Source organism: Mesitornis unicolor, unplaced genomic scaffold (genome assembly GCF_000695765.1).
Source record: "Mesitornis unicolor isolate BGI_N332 unplaced genomic scaffold, ASM69576v1 scaffold12641, whole genome shotgun sequence".
Classification (NCBI taxonomy): Eukaryota; Metazoa; Chordata; class Aves; order Mesitornithiformes; family Mesitornithidae; genus Mesitornis; species Mesitornis unicolor.
The window spans coordinates 64,058-82,701 of record NW_010163185.1 but is presented as its reverse complement, the minus strand read 5'-3'; the positions used below and the strand labels follow the sequence as shown (position 1 = coordinate 82,701).

The 18,644-nt window shown below is 37.3% G+C and overlaps 1 protein-coding gene across 1 annotated transcript in view; it reads right to left on the bottom strand.

The window, feature by feature from the left end:
• LOC104547978 (excitatory amino acid transporter 1-like) overlaps positions 1-18,644 on the bottom strand; it is a gene marked incomplete at its 3' end in the record, with an annotated part of 43,218 nt that overhangs the window by 2,451 nt on the left and 22,123 nt on the right. The window lies entirely within an intron of this gene.

The window sequence follows — 18,644 nt, the reverse complement described above, 5'->3', positions numbered from 1 at the left end:
GGAAAGAGCTCTAAATCTCTGAGGAGTGTCTCATAAGGGCTGTCAGAAATGGAAATGCTCTTTCTCTTTCCAAGCAGGTGCAGTTAGTGTTCTTCTCCTTAAAATGCCCCTTTGCCGCTTCTCCCTAAAATTTCAAGTAGTCAGTAACTTCTCCTTACTTCATCTGAACGGCTACACCACCTGTCTTAAAACAATAATGACACTTCCTGCTGGAATCGAGATTTCAAAGTCCAGAATGAAGATATTGGTCAGGAAATAATCTCTTTGCTTTATTATCTCCTCCTGTGGACCCCTATATGGCACTGTATAATCCAGACTTCCACCTACTGCCCACCCATTTTTCTAGCTACCATCTTTGAACATATAAAGTATAATGTAAGTTAACCACCTTCTGCTCTTGGTTCCTATCTCAGAGAAGAAAGCATTTAAAATAAGGCAACAGGACAGCATGAATATAAATAATATGGAAACATAAAACTAGATTAATGACCTGGCAAAACTAAATGTTTACTGAAATAATTGTATATATACGGTGTACTTCTTCTCTATCTGCTAAAGAAGGAAATATGTTATACTGGAGTTACAGTGAAAGTACTGCAGTCTGTGATGTAATTGAGATCAAAGCTGTGTTCCAGGCTCTGATCAAATCTTCGAAGTATAAAACCAATCACATGCTTCATACTTACCCTTTCTTTTCAGTAAGCATTTGACTGTGCTTTTTTTTGGGAGCCATTAGAGCCGGTAAGATTTGTATCCACAAAATGATTTGCAAAGGGAGATCACTAGATTTGCACCCTGAATTTCTTGATTTACATGTGCCATTGTAGTGGAAAAACAAAATGCTACTGGCATAATAAGAAACTGAAATTGTAAATCCAAGATTTGAAGCTCTTGATCCTTCATTTCTCTGCTCAGCTTTCCCATCAATAAAACTGGATGATAATGCTTGCGGTAAGTTTACCTTTATGTTTTGAAATTCTGTGAGAAAAATGGTAAATGCTACCAAGTAATAAATAGTTTTCCTATCTTAACAAACAGAAAGCAAGTCCTATAGCTGTCTTGTCAGTGGATGGAGGATGGGTTTATTTTTGAGTCCTCAAAATAATGCAGATGCAAAATAATGCAAACATAATTAACAAATGCATAAAAATTTAGTTAAAAGTTTCTGAGAATTTCAGTTCTGCTACTGAGTTGTGCAATGTTTATGTCAGACAGCATTTGTTACAAATTTTATTTTTAAAGTATCAATATGTAACTTAAAAAGAAGTGTATTTTAAAAAGTGAAAAATCAATGCATGCATAGTAGTCCAGTCAACTTTATCTTTACAGATTTTAGTTACTTTTTAATCTTCTTACTTGCTATTTCTAAAGTAGCAGCAATGGGCTGTGGGTTTTTTTTTTTTAATTTTAGCTAAGATGAGGTTTAAACTTGGTTTACATCCTGAACATGGAAAGGTTAAGACAGGAAAGTTTGGAAATGCACAAATGTTAAATCAGTCAGCTCCCAATACCCTGCCCTTGCCAGGTAATAAATTCAGGACCAGATGCTGAGCACTGTCACTCTAGAGCATCAGCAAGAATACATACTTAACTGCTTGAACCAAGCCTGATCTTTCTTTGTACTCCACACTTGATACTAGGTTGAGTCTCCTACAGTCCAAAATTCACTAGGAGTCAGAGTAGGGCATATCTTACCACTAAAGATTGTTGTGTTGAAGGATTAGAGCATGTGATCCTATTTCTTTCTTGGACTGATTCTGGGATTGAGTGGTGAACCATTTACAAGTGATATGTCAGGGAGCAAGGGTCATAAGCTGCTTTCCAGCTTGGTTTGCTATTATGCACTCTGGCTGTGACTACACAGCCCCTTATTTTAGGTTGCTCAGTCTCATTCCTACTCTTGCTTAACATATAAATGACTTCTCAGCTTGAAAGTAGGAAACAGCAATGCCACTCTTCTTAAGCCCTAACCGCTCATGCCATGTATCGCAGCAAGCATTCAAAGCAGAGGGATGACAGGCCGAAGGATGAACAAAAGTGATATGAGGAGAAAGCAAATTCTCACCTCAGAGAGCCCTTACTGGGAGGCTGCTGGGCAGCCTCCACCTCACCACTTAAGTTAATGGAAACTTAGGGAACGTACAAGAGAGACACAGTACCATCCAGGGCCAAATCTGCAAAAGCTTCCAGTATACCAACAGCAAGAATAATCTAAAAAAATATTTAAAATCTGTTTTTAAAAGACGATAAAATGAAGGGGTTTTTTTTCTTTGCATTTTAAGATGTTCACAAGATTTCTTAGAGCTGAATGGGATTCTGGAAGGGTCCTTAATGGACAAGCAATAAAGTTTTCTACAAAGCTTTCATGTGTCACGGGCCATTGTGTCCTCAGTGTGTCCTTTCACAGCCAGCCAGCAAAACTCCCTTTGTCCTCCGGGAGATGTATGTGTCCCTTTCATTCTGCTCGCTGCTGTCCCCTCCACACGGCTGCTGGCTCCCGCACCTCTGCCTCCGCCCCGCACCTCTGCCTCCTCTCTTCCTCTCCCCTCCCCTCCCCCAGGGGGCCTGGGAAACTTGGCCGTGCCACCGGCCTGCACGGACAGGGATGCCTTCAAGTTGTCAAGGCAACCTGGAGCAGAGCGCCTGTAATTCCTCCCAGCGTGTGCGCACACAACATGAATGGCAACGATTTTTTAAGTATTGATGGAGAGGGAGGGAGGCTGAGAGGGAGGCAGGAAAGAGAAGAAAGAAAGGGGCTGACATAAGTCTGTAAAACTGCAAACAAACCCAAGCCCTTACCTCCTCCTTTCCCTTCACCTACTCTATCCCTCTCCTGAGAAGTGAAGAGTCAGTCACACTGGGTGAAATAGAGACATGACAGGGAGTTCTCCAGCGGCTCGGGGCAAAAAGCAAAGCACGGTGTTGTTCTTTAACAAAGGTGTTAGAGAAGAAATGCAAATATCTCAGGGTGTAGGAAAGGCAGCAAACAAGTAAGTAAGATAGTTGCAGGAGAAAGAGAAAGAAAGGATGCAAGAGAAAGGAGAGGAAAAAATCTAATTAGGGTAGCTTCTTAAAAATTCGGAATTGCTAGTCTGATAGTTCTGACTGTTCACCTGATTTGATCATGGTTCTGCAAATTAGCATGAACAACGATGCAGTAACTTTCCTGAATAGCTACTATACTATAACTGGTTTTGTGTCAATTATTTTTTTTATATTGTACTTTTTATTCCAGATTATACAGAATTCTAGAATTTACAAATCCAGAGTTACTTCTATTTTTTTTATGTTATTGACACAAAAAGCATGCTGTACATAATCTATGTGTGATTTTGGATTATACTAGAGCACACTAATGCAAAGGCATGGTACTAGTCAGTAAGGTCAAAGATAAAATACACTGAACATGTTCTCTTTAGATAACATTTAAGGCAATAATAGCTTTGAATCTGCTTGTCCAAAAATAAATTCCAAAGAATTATTTTAAAAGCAAACCAGCAGACCCTATGCTAAAACATACTACAACTTCAGAACACTTTATCCATTTAATTAGCACAACTGCATCAACTGATTTCACTTGCAAGTGACCTACAACCATTTCCTACAACTGCCTGATGACTTCAGGGCTGATCAAAAGATAAAGCGTGTTATTAAGGGCATTGTCCAAATGCCTTTTAAACACTGACAGGATTGGGACATCAGCTACCTCGCTAGGAAAACTGTTTCAGTGTTTGACCAACCCCCTCAGTGAAGAAATGCTTCCTAACATTCAGTCTAAACCTCCTCTGGCGTAGCTTTGGATCATTCCCACCTGTCCTGTCACTGGATGAGAGGGAGAAAAGCTCAGTACCTCCCTTTCTCCACTTCCTCTCCTCCGAAAGCTGTAGAGAGGAATGGGGTTGCCCCTCAGCCTTCTCTTCTCCAAGCCAGACTAACAACTGTCCTCAGACACAACTCATACATACTAGTAATCCTGCTCAGTACCAGAGGAACAGCAGGTTGAGCACTGGTGTGGCTTAAACAGCAGTTTGAGCACTGGGGTGGCTTCTTGGCGGGGGAGCCACTGGCACGAGGCTCCCATCTGTGGGCATGTAACAGAACGCGTCTACGTCAGAATCCTGCCAAGACGTAGCAACGCGCTGTTGCAAATATATAAAATGAGGAACCAGTTCTGAATCAGTGTGTAGAACTAATTATGCATTCTGGACCTTGTACACATTGACTACTGGAAATAAAAAAGAGAAATTCTGTGATCATTGTGAATTCTTTCCTTATTCGATTTATTAGAACTGAATTGACGGCTCTTCCTTGCTAATGTTGATATAAATTTCCTTTAGATGTTTCATACTTAGTCTTTAAAAACAAAGCAGCATGAATAGAGCATCCTTTTATTGCAAATTATTTTCCTGTTTATTCTCTACAATCTTTTCATTAGGAATTGCAGCTGCTTATTAAGGACCCCTATGGTGGGACAGCAATAATGGCAGCTGTTGACTTAGGAGTGTTGTCCTAATTTTGTTTCTTTAAAGTTGTCTCTCACCCTCCTAATGAAGCAGTCTTAAATGGGCTACTCCCGACCCCCTACATCCACTAAGCACTGTGTGATGAGTAAACTCTCAGTGTGAGACCATGAGAACAATCCCTTTTGTGTGTGTTGATGAGGATTTGTGGAAATGAATAACACTGTGCAAGGTCATGGTACAATATGCTGACAGAAGAATTCCAAGGAAGAGCAATAGTTAGGTAAAGACAGTGGGAGTATTGCCTGAGTTTAATTAACACGATTAAGCTCTAGAGCTTTATTCTGGTAGCTGCTGAACATGTCCTTTGTAGTGCTGAGCATTCCCAGAAAACAAAAATTAAATAAAGTTTAAAGCTTTGACAATTGAGTCCTTCACAAGATCAGGTCAAAACTTTAGCTTAATGTTTTTAATAGCAGAAGCAGTCAAAGAATAAAATTGCAAAGAAAAAAGCTAAATAACTTATTCAAAGAACTAAATACATTGGTGAAGTTAATGAATATTAAATCAATACAGCTAATGACTGCCTGAAGCCACATAAACTACATTCTGCAACATTGCACTGTATGCCTCTTTGCTTGAACTAGATAGGACAAGCTGCCCTCAAACCTCAGTTTAAGTTTTCATTATTTGAATGTGGGAATTTAAATAATACAATTAGATATTTTATTATTTTTTTCCAGGTCCATTATGAACACTGGGTAAATATTTCACAAGAAAGTTAGTAATCATATTTGGTCCAAAACTACATGACTAAGCCAAGCTGACTAATGAAACCAATGGCTGGGATATAGGAATGCAATTCAAAGAGCCAATTAAATGGCTAAGAGTGGCTTTTAAAGGTCTAGACCTGCCCCACAGCTTTGCAGTCCTGCCCCTTTGTTTGCCACTAGAAAAATATTAACTTTGGATTTTGTAGGGTTAATTTTTTGTCAGTTTGTCATTCTGAATCATCTCAGAATGATGCCATGTGAACACCAGAACGTGAACAAAGGAAGCAGGAGAGCATGTCCAGGGACAGAAAACTGGCATTTTGACAGCAGTATGCCATTACTTCGTGTTGGCTGTATTGTTAAACTGCATCCTTTGCTCTTTGGTGGCAGCGCTGCTAAAGCAAGTAAAGCATTCCTTATTTCCCTTGGCTTATCTTTAAGCTGTCTCTTTTCTCACCAGGTAGTTGAGCAAACGCCATCCACACCACTTGAGGACAAGGAGAGAGCAAGGGTGTGTGAAAGAGCAGCTGGGATCAGGAGAGCTCTGGAGAGCCACGGAGACTCAAACCAGCACTGCCTTAAAAGAAATTCTGGATAAAAATATACCCTTATGAAGATACACACATGTTGCTGTAACATGCAAGAAAAAAATTTTACTTCATGAGTGAATCAGAGGAATAACAGGCTTTAACAGTGGTGGAACTTAAGATGTAGAAGAGTCCACATAAGCACTTAAATAAAGTGATGTACCTTTCTTTGTGGTTTCCTCACACTACAGTGAGGAGAAAGGTTGTATGTGATGAAAAAAGACCTTTCCTAGAGGATGCTAACCTAACCCTGCGATAAGCACTTATTTCTGTTATTCATAGAACACTGATTTTGAATATACCTGAATGTGGATGCTGGATACCTCTCAGTGATTCTGAAAACTTTTCCACATGCAAAAGTGATACAAACTGAACATTGTACTCGTGCTATTGGTTCCATATTTCTTGATGGGAATAGTGTAGAACTATGCTAGCAACTAGGTGTAATGTGTGCTAGCTTCAAGTGTATTTCCTTCATCCCTTTCTAACTCTCATTATGGGAATATATTTTGCAATAGACCATGTTTTTTCATACGTCATGCTCTTGGCTGCAAACACATGGTCTTCTAGCTACAATTTAGTCATTAGAAGGAAAATGTTTGTGAAACCAGTGTGAGAACATCACTGACTGGTGTAAATGATAGGGCACAAATAATCTCTAGTGGCTTTGTAGTGATTTTTACCTTTCATTTAACCATGAATAACAAAAGATCATTTTGTTATTCATCACTGATACTGCTCTTTCAGTTGAATAACTTCACTCTACGAAACTCTGCTTGGTTTCAGGGCATCAAAATGTTATCTTACAAAAAAAAAACCCAAAGGACAGCAATCTATGCTGGAAAGTATTTCCTGGGCCATCGAGTATAGCATTCTGATAAAACAGGCAAATATATTATACAGTCTTGTTTAGAAATGTGTTGAGATTGAGGTTCAAATCAGTTGTTATTTTTACCCTAACTATTTTTGTTGTAGGGTATTTCACAGCCTTGCTCACTTCTTATTTTACTTGTTACCATGCATGCACAAATAATTTGATATTTCTTCCTTTAAAATCCTTGTCTGTATCAGTACAGTGTCAGTCAGTGAGAGCAGGGAAGAATTCCATGAAACTCCCCAGACTATGCTTGTGGTTGCGAAATAATTTATAGACACTGAAGTATTACACCTCCCAGTAAAATGAAGTATGTAAATACGGTTCATTTAGATGTTGCATTTATTGAGCATCAGTGATATTTGCATTACTAGAGGAATATTCTCTATTGTTCTTAAAAGTATAGTTGATTTATTTTTTAGGTTGCAAGATAACAGAATGCATTTGGAGAATCAGTAGGAAAGTACATTTCCTGAAACTCACATCTGCCTGAGAAGGACCCTGCTGTGGGTCTGTTTAGACACCCATTTAACTCTTCGCATTATTCCATCTTTTGCTCACACTATTGGAATGTGCCAAACAATATGCTTTTTGAAGGGAAACTAGGGAGTAATTTATCTTCTTTATGTGTGCTAAGCAGAGCAGGAGGGAGAGGCAAGCAGGGATTCACAGCAAGCCATGGAGCAGTGATTAGTAACAGCTGACAGTCTCAAACCAAGACTCTCTTTCTTTGGTTACCTCATTATAATAACAGAGTACAAAGGACTGACTGTCTTCAAGCCAAGAATCAAGGACCCAGGAACACAGAAAATAGCAGCTCACAAGTTTTTTGGTAACAAAACACTTCTGCTACCTGCACAGTGCAATTCTAAAAAGACCTCCTTCTATGTCCAGACATTTAGACTAAGCTTTCCTGGAAATGGGATTCTTCTGTTGGGAATAAAGCTGCTTATTTTATGTATCAGGAGTGGAAAATTAAACACATTTGCTTAAGAAAAAGCATAATGTAACATGGTAAGTTATTTCAGTTTAATTAGGAAAAAAGGTTCATTTATGTACCTGATAAGCCAAAGCACAGTAAGTTAGCTTGAATCCTACAGGACATGTTGTTGTAAGACTGAAATTAATATGCTAGTAGTTGTAAGATTTGTACTGAAGCATCTATTCCCTGAGGACAAAAATACTATTTTTTCACTTGTTCTGAATATATTGCCAAAAATATCTACCTTAAACATGAAACACGCTGCATCCTGGCAAGATACCACTGATAAAGATACCTTTGCCTTCTGCATGGTGTTAAGTATGTTACTTGGTGCTCCATAAAAACCCATAATGCAATTTCTTCAAATACATGTGGAAGTTCTTAATCTGCTAAAATGCTGGTCTGAGTTTTGGCAAATTGTGCCTGGTGTTCTTCAAAGACATAGTTTTGTATGTGCACCACTTATTAAACAGCATTCCACAAATGTACAGTGCCTCTGTTATCTGACTGGCACTATACCATATGATGAAGCTGTAAACTATTTACTGTGCTAAATCACTCCTGATCTGCTTTAGCTACTGCTGAAAAAATAATATGACATACTCAAGAATGCAGATGTGAGATCAGAGCTATCCATAAAGAAACAGTAGCTAGTAATGCACTCTAATGTAAAAATGCATTTGCTTTCACATCTTCATGCAACAGATGTCTAAAGAGACACTTCTGTTGAGTTGCTAAAAAAATAACATGAATGTAATTCTAGTCAGAGGGGTGCAAGATTTAAAGAATGGAAAATTAAGGTTGCCTGTCTGAAAAAAGATGGAGACATATCTTTATCTGTGTGCAAAACGACATGGGATTTGGGGCATGGGATTGTAGTGATCTGCAACTTGTCACAGCTCTGTGCTGGAGGCATCACCTTCTCACTCAAAATGTGATCCAGTATTGTTGGCCAGTCAGTTCTTGGCTCTTCAGTAAAACTTCCTATAATAGAGCCCACTGCAGTGATAGTGTCTTTTATTTGGATGATTGTCCACTAGACTTTGACATTAGTTGAGTTAATCGTATAGACTTCATGCAGCAGCCATCATTTGGAAAGAAGCTTTGCTCAGTTGGATGTGACTCAGCTAAGAGTTGAACTAATGGTGGTGTGTTACTAATGCATCTGGTAACAACCTGGCCTTTGGATTTATGCTTGGAATTCTAGTTTTAGCACATTTTTTAAAACCTTGACATCATCTTTCTTTGCTAATTCAGTAATATTAAGGTATCTTGGGGAAAAAAAAATGACATTGTATATCTTTTCAACAAGACTTGATTTTTTGAGTGATTCTTACACTCACTAAGAATGCTGTATATTTTTTGTTGTTGCAGTAGCTACTATCTATCCTTGTATCAGGTTTACTAATAGTCAGAATTGCTCTGTCTTTTTTTTTAGAAACCTTCTCAGTGACACAACACTGATTGGTGCATCTGTGTCCAACTTAGAAGTAGTAAATTTTCTTTTTGTTTTCAAGCTAGCAGTTCGTTCTGCTGCTGCTATATTATCCATTGATCTTTCAGAGAATTTATCTGAGCTGCTCATGGAGCTGTTGCTTTCTTTTTTTGTCTGCTACACACACCCTGCTGGTGTTTACATGTTCTTGTAATCCCTTTAGTTTATTACATTCCTTCTCATGTGTCAAGCATGTTTCAGTTTGTACTATTTTGCAACAGTATGTGTGCTTCCATGGGCTGTTCTCGATGGATTCACACTTTGTTCGCTGACATTTCTTCTTTCACATTTTGAGTTTAATTTTAATTTCTGTCAAGTTGTAGTGCTATCTGCCTTCACATGAAGGAACATAAATAACTTTGAATGTTGCTATCCTGCTCCTGATATTGATATAAAATTAGGTCTATGACAGTGAAATCAGCAATGTCGACATAACATCTTCTCAGTCTGGAGAAGTTCGTCCTGAAAGATATTACCCTCAATACCGTAGTGACTTTGCTGCAGGACCTAGTATAGTAAGGTCTCAGTTCCTTTGATAGTTCAGGTACAAATAAGATGCACCACTACATAGTATTATTTATCCATGTCGAAACAAAATGCATGGAACTCTTTTATGTCTCAAAGTCATTATTTGCATCGGAAATTGCAGATCAGTAACTAATTTAACAATACAGAGTTCTAATTTTTCAAAGAATAACATTATCACATTAAGTTGGATTTGATAAGAAAAATTCTGCATCTAAAGTTTTATACTGCATCAAAAACTGAATCTTGTATTAATAAGGAATCTAGAAACAGTCTGAGACTTTATCAAGTATAGCAAAGCTTATTTAAAGAGTATGGGATCGGATGCAGACATAATTTGAAAAACGTATAGAAAAATTTGTATAGAAGTTATATTTATGAACTAGCAGCCTTTTACAACACTACTTATAAACTGTAAGTTGATAATAATAAATAAGAACATTCTCATGTGTAACATTGTAAGTATTATATGTACAGTATGCTGTATGAATACTAAGGAGTCATTACTTTAGCTGCAATTAGTCTATTACATTTTAAATTGTCATTATATTTTTTTTTTCACAATTCAGTAATGATGTTAAGGCTGTTCTGAGAACTCATTATGAAAGTGTGGAATTGGAGTTTCATGTGAACAGGCTTTTGTTTTCCTTGTTTTCTCTCCTTTGTTTCAGTGACCCCTTGAACTTTGGGTCACTGATTCAGTTACAGCCTTGCAACATCAAAGCCGTACATTTTTTTGCTCTTTCTCTACCTTACAGACTTGTAGGAGGCGATGGAAAGAATCCTTATCGTCCTGAATGCCTGACAGTAGTAATCAGTGCTTTTAAATAATATTATTCAGCTCTTTTCCAGGATGTTACAATGCTAAGTGCATCCGAAAAGTAGGTTTTGATTCCACAATACAAGTGTTACACAGTTGCCTTCTGGGCATCACCTGCTTGCAGGCAGGATTGAGGATATGAATTTCTATGAGAGGTCTGAGGTACCAAAGAAAATACCAGCTGATTTTAAACTAAACAGATGAAAGAGAAGAGGATTTTTCTTGGATCACTGTTGGTTTTGAACTGTTATGTTCTGCAGAACAGAAAAGAAGCCTATTTACTTTTCAACAAACTATTAAACATGCTATTTTGAATTTGAAAGCTTTATTTTCTCTATGGATGTGAGCCTTTTGCACAGCTTCATTAGCTTTGAGGTAAATATTAGCCAGGCTTAGTAAGCTAATGTTCTCCAACTTTTTTTTCAGGGTCTGAGGAGTTAAGACATACTGCAGTTGGAAATACTGGACAAAGCTGATTTTCAGTGTAAGAAAGTATTCATTAATGAAATAGCCATTCATTAGGTGAACTCTTGACCAAAACCTATTTTTCCTCTAGCTCTGAAAAGAAATTATATTCACTGAAGAATCTCTGATGTTATCTAAGTATTCAGTTCTAAGTTAGAAGTGGGTGGTGAAATGTCAGAATAAAGTAAGTATTTAGCTTTGCATCCGAGTAGAAAGAAAATAAGAGAGCTGTTTATGGAGGAAAGAATCAGCGTCAGTATCATAATTCTAGTGCAAGTAGGGTACTTCTGGTAGTCTGCTGTGCTTTGCTTTTTTTTTTTATCTACCACCAGTAAGAAGCTAGCAGTATAGTTGTCTGAGCATTAACAGGTTAATTATCTGAAAAAATGTTAATTCTGTTTAAATATATATTTATTATAAACCAAAGCCTGATCCTGGAAATGTGCTTGACTGAGGCATCTAAATAACTGTTTTTGTTAATGTACTTAATCCAAAAAACTGTTCACAACTTGTGATACACTCGAAACTCTTCAAACTCTTCAGTGAAGAGGAGAAGATGAATATTGGTTAAAGATTAATGCCAGACCTGGTACTCAGGAATTACAAGTTATGCTCTCCAAATACCGGAATACCCTAAAACTCAACACTTTTTCCAATTAGTGTTCTTTATTGTGTGACTCTTGAGTTTTCAGAATATAGTCAGTATCTATTTTTGAGCTTTTTTTCATGAACAGGAGGCAGGAATTTAATTTGCTTTGATACTTGACTTCCAGAGATTATGATTGTTTAAGAATTACATTAAGATCTGAAAAATTCTGTGGCATAAGAGTTGAGCATTCAACTGTTTTCTTTATTTGCATGTTTCTTACTCACTATTAGAATTGAATTGCTATTCCATTGGGTGAAACTGTAAAGAATTTTATCTTTTCACCTCCCACATGCCATGGCCCATAAATAATGAGGCTTTTTTTTGCACAGAGGTCTTTCTAGATCCTACTTCTCTTTGTAGCTTGACATTGGTATATCTGCTTCTAATAGACTTCTGCAGAGAAAAAGGTCCTTTGAAGATACTATCAATACAGACAATATGTGGAACTTCTGTATTCGGCAAGCTGAGGAACCAAAATTTAATTGCTTGTCATCCCAGATGCTTTTCTTACCATTTTACTAGATAAAACTGCCTTTACAATAGCAAATTTGTGGTGTATTAAACTGCCCTGTTCTGCTAAGTGTACAAATCTCTGAGGAATCTGTGTTTGTACCAATTGCACATGTCACTCTTTCAGGTGGAAATGTCATGCTTTACAATGACGAATTCTTGGTCAAGAAAATGATACATATACAAACTTTGTTGACCTGAGAAACACTGAGACAGGCAACTCAAGTAAGGCAAACTTTAAGAACAGGTCTGTGGGAATTTATTTTTCTCTATTTCTGGAAGTCAGATGGCACTTGCTACCTTCCAGAGACACAGAGGTGGGATTTTCCACAGGCTGAATTAACTATACTGTGGTACGTATCAGTGGCATCACTCAGTCAAACCTGTGAAGATCAAGTCCTAGAGAGAATCAAAGGAAAAAGCCTTGTGTAAATGGGGAAAAGTGTCATCAGGGTGATCCAAGTAAAATATCTGAGGTAGTCCATAGAAGTGAGAGAGTTCTAGGCAAAATTGATGCTTTCTAGAGTAAGCCTTCACCGCAGAAAAACATTGTTGCTGGGGCTGGTGCTACGTTACAAGAGTTTTGCACCACACTTCAGCAGTATAACAGCACCCTTGACTCACTTGTGTGAAGACAGTCAGATCAGACTGTGTAAGCCTGAAAAAGTTCACATCGAGAGACTTCCCACTCAATTAAAAAAGACTGACAATTCTGTAAGGAAATTCTGTGTTTCAGCAGACATTTTGTTGTGCACACAACTGCCTCAGGCACTCATCAGGAGAAAACATTGCAACAAAGAAAAAAGGAAAAGGTATTTTACCCTGTACCAGCCATATTGCTGCAAAAAGTTATCAGCTGTGAAAAGGAACCACGACAGAACCAGAAAGAAATTCCTAGTGACCAGGCAAGCTCTTAAATATTCACAATTATATCTTTGGAGAGACATTTCATGGCATATATAACAGCATTATTTGTGTTTTGCTGCATTCATTTCTCAAGGTCTGAACTGGAGGATATATATTCAGAAGCAGTCTGGAAGAGAAAGTAAAGAAAAAATGTGCACTAATAGGAATGTTTGGATGAAAGTAATTGTACCTGACACAGGACCTGCTTTGTAACTCTCTAACATGAAGCTCAAATCCCAGATGTTGCTGATCCTTAGCTATATCTGTAGTCTCAACAAATCCTTAGAGATTTGTTCTAAGTGTCTCTGTTTTCTCCTTCTTATCGTCCATCACCTGTGAAAGCTGTGTCATGCAGCCAGATACCAGGATGAACAATTAGCTGAGCAGCCATCCTCCTCTTCTAGGCAAGCCAGTATCTTACTGGAGCTCGTACACAAGCCTTGAGTCCTGTAGCTCTTGTAGTGCATAGTGATTTCCCTCATTCTCCGTCTGTCAGAACTCAGGTGGAGCATCCAGCAATGCTATCAAGAGGCAAGAATTCAGTATCTCTGTCTCCAGGAATGAGGATAATGATGGATCTGCCTTATAGAAGTTTGTAATGCAAATACATGGCTGAAGGACAGGTCCAGCAATTAATTTTGCGAATTAAAATGGAAATAATACATTACAGGTCAACAACTGCTCATTATCAAAAAATGGAAGAAAAATCAAGGGTGAAAACTAGGGTAGAGGACCTAGTGATAGCATTGCAGTCTCCTGTTTCTGAAAGATGAAAACTTTCTGCATGTGGTTTGGTCTGCAATTGGTCCTTCTGCAATGATCTGTGTAGCTGATGTGATTCAGAATATACTTTGTGTCTGTCAGATTTTTGTAGTACTGATGAAAGGATGATATGTGTTACCTCTGCTGGTGTGCAAGTACTGCCAGTAATGTTCCTGGTGTCCCCAGAATGCAGCCTCAGGAACTTTCTTGATTATATTCTTCTGGGTTTCATGAGCAATTAAAGCAAAGACAAACTGGCAAATATGATGGAGTTGTGCTATAATCACATGTAAGGAATGGGGATGCAGATTAGGGTGTTCAGGCTGGAAGTAAAGAGGCAAAAGCCTCAATGAAGACCCTGTTTACCTAAATGTCTCTGGGTGTAACTCTTCGTTTCACAAATTTTCAGGCTGGTTTTGTCATACTCTTCCAAATAATTTTTGCTTTTTGTTTGCCAGAGACTTGCCTATCAGCAAGCAGTCTTGATGTTATGTATTTGAATTAAGATAAAAAAATCAAAACTAAGTCTTTGTGTGTGTGAGGTTGTTACATATTATCAACTCAGTTGGAATGCAAACTGAATAAAAGTGGGTAACAACCTATTAATCAATAATTTATGAAACAACTAAAAGTAGTGGTTCACTAAGAAAAGCCTTATTTTGCAGTGAAATTTGTATCAGTCTTTAATTAAGGGCTTCTAGCAGACGATGTTTTTAGACAGCTTTAGTTTTGCTATATTGATTATTGCAGACTTCGTTCTTGAACTCTTGCTATTTGTGCATTACTCTTGCAAAGACTGGGACTTCAAAAACTACACTGCTGCGTACTTTCTGCTTTTGGATGCTGTATATCATGTTTATGTTTCTTTTTTAAGCTATAATCAAATTTTATTTTATACATATGTAATACATGATGTATTGATTGCTGTGTATCTCCTATTGCAAAATAGTTTCAGAAATGGTTCTGAAGTGAGTTATATTTTCATTTTATGATCCTTTCTGTAGCTCCTTCCTTTTAGTATTTGCTCGATTAAGATACATAGCACTTTCTAAGAGGTTTCACAAAAGCTGTATATATTGTACATATATGTAGGACCTTTAATTATGATTTTCTAACATCTGTGCCCCGCGCTATGCTTTTTGACTTTCAACTGGGTATAGTTTGTTTCTTCCTGGAGCACTTTCTGTGGAAAAACTCGTTCAGGACACATAGTCAGGAAATCATAATCAAACTGATTGCCAATATACACTGAATCAGCACATGGTTCTTTTTGTGTTTCGACTTTAAAATTGATGTTTCTAGGTGCTGAATAGTTTCCAACCTATCTTTTTTTTCCTTACTGATTTTCCAAAATTTATCTGCCTGCTACTTAAAACTCTTTAAAAAAAAACTTTTAAAAGCTTTTATCCTAAATATTTTGGAATTATATGACATAATTATTAAACTTATCCTGCCTCAAAAACTGTGGTAAAAGTATATGAAGGTTATTCAGTTTTTAATCTTTGAGTGCCTATGTAAACATTGATATGACAGACTTGATAGACATCTGTTTTATACAGTAATACAGGTACTGAAGTCAGGTGTTTAAAGTAATTATGTGTATAAATTTTCATGTTTCTACATTTTTAGCAGCTGTTGGCCTAAATCTACCACAGCGATTCTAGCTCAAGATAAAATTGTTACAGAACATGGATCAACGCTAGTAATATTTCTTCAGTTGTTTCTTTACCTGTATAGGAAAACCCATTTACAAGTTGACAGGATCTTTACAAACTTAGTAGTTTGCATGCCCACATTTTTAGCCAGCCTTGGCTTTGGATGCACACAAATCAAAGCATGAGTTTTCCTTTATTTGTGGAAAAAAGTATTTGGATGTTCAAATTAAATAGCACTGTTGTCCAGTTATGCAAATTGCATATGTAAATACCTGTATGAATGTATAAACCGATGTGTGCATGAAAAGTACAAGTACATAAAATTAAAGCTGCCATGAAGTTCAGTTTTTATAATGTTGACACACTTGTATGGTATGGGGTGGGGGAGAAAGAGGGAAGAGTTCCCTCAAAAAGAAGGCAAGTTACTTTTTCAATAACATTTTATGTATTAAAATAAAGTCATAAGGAAAAAAATAACACACTCCTAAGATGTTCATGGATTGGTTACGCATAGCAGGCTTACTACTGTAGTAGATACATACAGGGTTCCTTTGTAGAAAGCTTCCAGTACAAATATACAGACAGCTCAAATGCTCTGGCAATCCTAAAGGTATTTCACTTAGAGAGTATCTGTCAGTTCTCTTATTTTGCCTATAAATAAAGTCAAATTGGATCGGTATAAAACTTTTCATTGATTTCATAGGTTTTGATTGCTGCAACTTCTGAAGTAATTTCTTTAGGACATGCAAAAATCAGAGAATTTTGGGATAATTAGAAAATTTCCAATTGAGCAAACACTGCCTAATTTATTCTCACTTTTCATGTATGAACTATATGAACTGAATCAGGAATGCTGTGTTTCTTAAGCTGAAGCACAGAAGAGTAAGACTTTTATTAATATTTTTGGCTTCCAGCTTTAATGTGTACCCAAGATGTTGCACAGGCACTGGTTGTAGGTCTGTTCTGCCAGAACGAATTGAACAAAATTATTGCTAGACCTCTCCTTTTATTTCCTGGGAGAAGAGTGATGCTGGCCTCACAGCATTTGCTTCCCCCTCTGTAATCCTCTTGAATGGGAGACTTCCCACCTGTTGAAATTACCATAAATATTTGTGGCTGATATGAGACAGCACCTGTACCTTGTAGTAAGTGAGAGCCTTTTTTCCAGAATAGACTTCTCAGGAGAACACTGGATCTGCACAGAGACTTCATGCAGTACAGCTCCTGCTTCAACAAACCTAGGCACAAGATGGACTCCCAGACTCTTTCTGGAAGAGGTGATACACAAGTCTCTTTATGAGACCTTCCTACTGTGTGCTCTAACATGAGGGGTTAGGATTAGCAAATTCGAAATTCTGGGCCTTTATGTTTACTGATATTAATATAAGATGTTAATAAAGGACGTTACAATTTTCAAAATGAAAAATGATAGTAATTTGCTAGAGGTTAGGTGTTCTTATAAGATTTAATAGCACTTACATCCACTTACACTTGATGGATCATTTGCTACTGCATTCCAAATATTGAAAAGGCAAATAAAAACACCTAATGTCAAATTTAATAGCATGAGACTGTAGCATTCTCTAGAATTATGTCTTTACAGAACGCTGGGTACAGCCGCTACCTGGATGTGGGAGTCTGTGCCATTGTACCACATTTCCCTGTCATACAACCTAGTTTAGGTCCATCATATCATACGCTAACTTCAGGATATTTTTTTTAACTTCATGGCTAACATATTCCTATTAAACAGTTGTATTTAGTGAAAAAATATGATCCATTTATGCATATCTGGTTACTGGTGATATCATCATAGCTAGCTGCAAGCAGTCACTGGGTAACTTTGGGTGTAGTATTTCTACAGCAGCTATCTCAGTGATGGCCCCATATACCATTCTTGCCATAATTATTTGCTTAAGTTTATTTTCATCTCTACAGCAACATAACTAAAATAGTTATATATTTTGCTATATACTTGGTGTCTGCTGAGCTGTAACAACTTCATCTACATGTCTCCATTAAAGTTTCTATCATACATAGTAATCTTCTGCCTAGTAGCTATAAAATACTTCAGCAACACTACATCTGAAAGGAGAAAGAAAGTAGAGATACGAAGGGAAACATGATTTGCCTAAGGTTATACAACATGTCACAGCATTAATTTTCCACATTTTACATCCATAAGTTGCTTTGGGCAAAATGTGGCTTTTCAGCAGTTGAATTTGTTCATATCTAGATGTTGCGATTTTCCTGACTTATGTAAGGGAGTGACTGGGAGACTATTTCAAGTTCAGTTGTTTCTTTGAATATTATCTTTGTTTCATTATAGATATTTTCAAGGAACTGTGTCTGCAAGTTGGCTGTTAATTGTGATCTCTGGTTGTGGTTTTTTTAATTACTTGAGTCACTTTGTGTGCCTTTGTTTTTATCTCAGTGAGGGGGCAGACCATGTTCCTTACTACTTGCTTTTAACATTGTCGTCATTCATTGCACTCCTTTGATAGCTGAAATCAAAAGCATCCTGTGTACGTCCAAGGTTAGTTAAGAGGCATCCACAGATGGAAAATCCAGCTTCCTGCACTATATCAACACTTTCTGTAGTTTTTGTTGTGGTAAATATTACAAACATGCTGAAAAAGCATGGGGACAAAACCTTGTGTCTCTGAGATTGCCCAAAGGGAAGTCACTTGTGTCTCCTGCAGTTACCACTGTTGAAGTCTGTTGCTAAAAGGCTGCATCAGAGGCAGGGAAGTTTCTGTACCTTCCAGAATCCGTGAAAGACAGTTATGTCTTTTTTTGAATTAGAAAGGGGGGTGAACATAAAAAAAGACATACTACAAGCTACTTACTGAGATGTTTTTCTCTTGAAGATTTGAGATAAACCTTCCATACTCGGTCTTCTGAAGTGTTTTACTATATAGCCTTCTTTTGTCTAAGAAGATTCATAGTCTTTTTCCTTGAGTTTGTATAGACTCTTACACATGGAATCCTATTTGTGATTAAGATTCATTTATACCAAAGTAGCATTACTCCCATTAACAGTTTGCACAAGCATTGTCATCTATGTACAGTGCCTTGTACTAGTATTGTTTATTGGGATTTTTGCTTGATTCTGTTATTGCTGATCTGCTGCATAATCTTTGGTGAGTCAGTGGACCTCGCTCTTTCACTGTTTTGACAT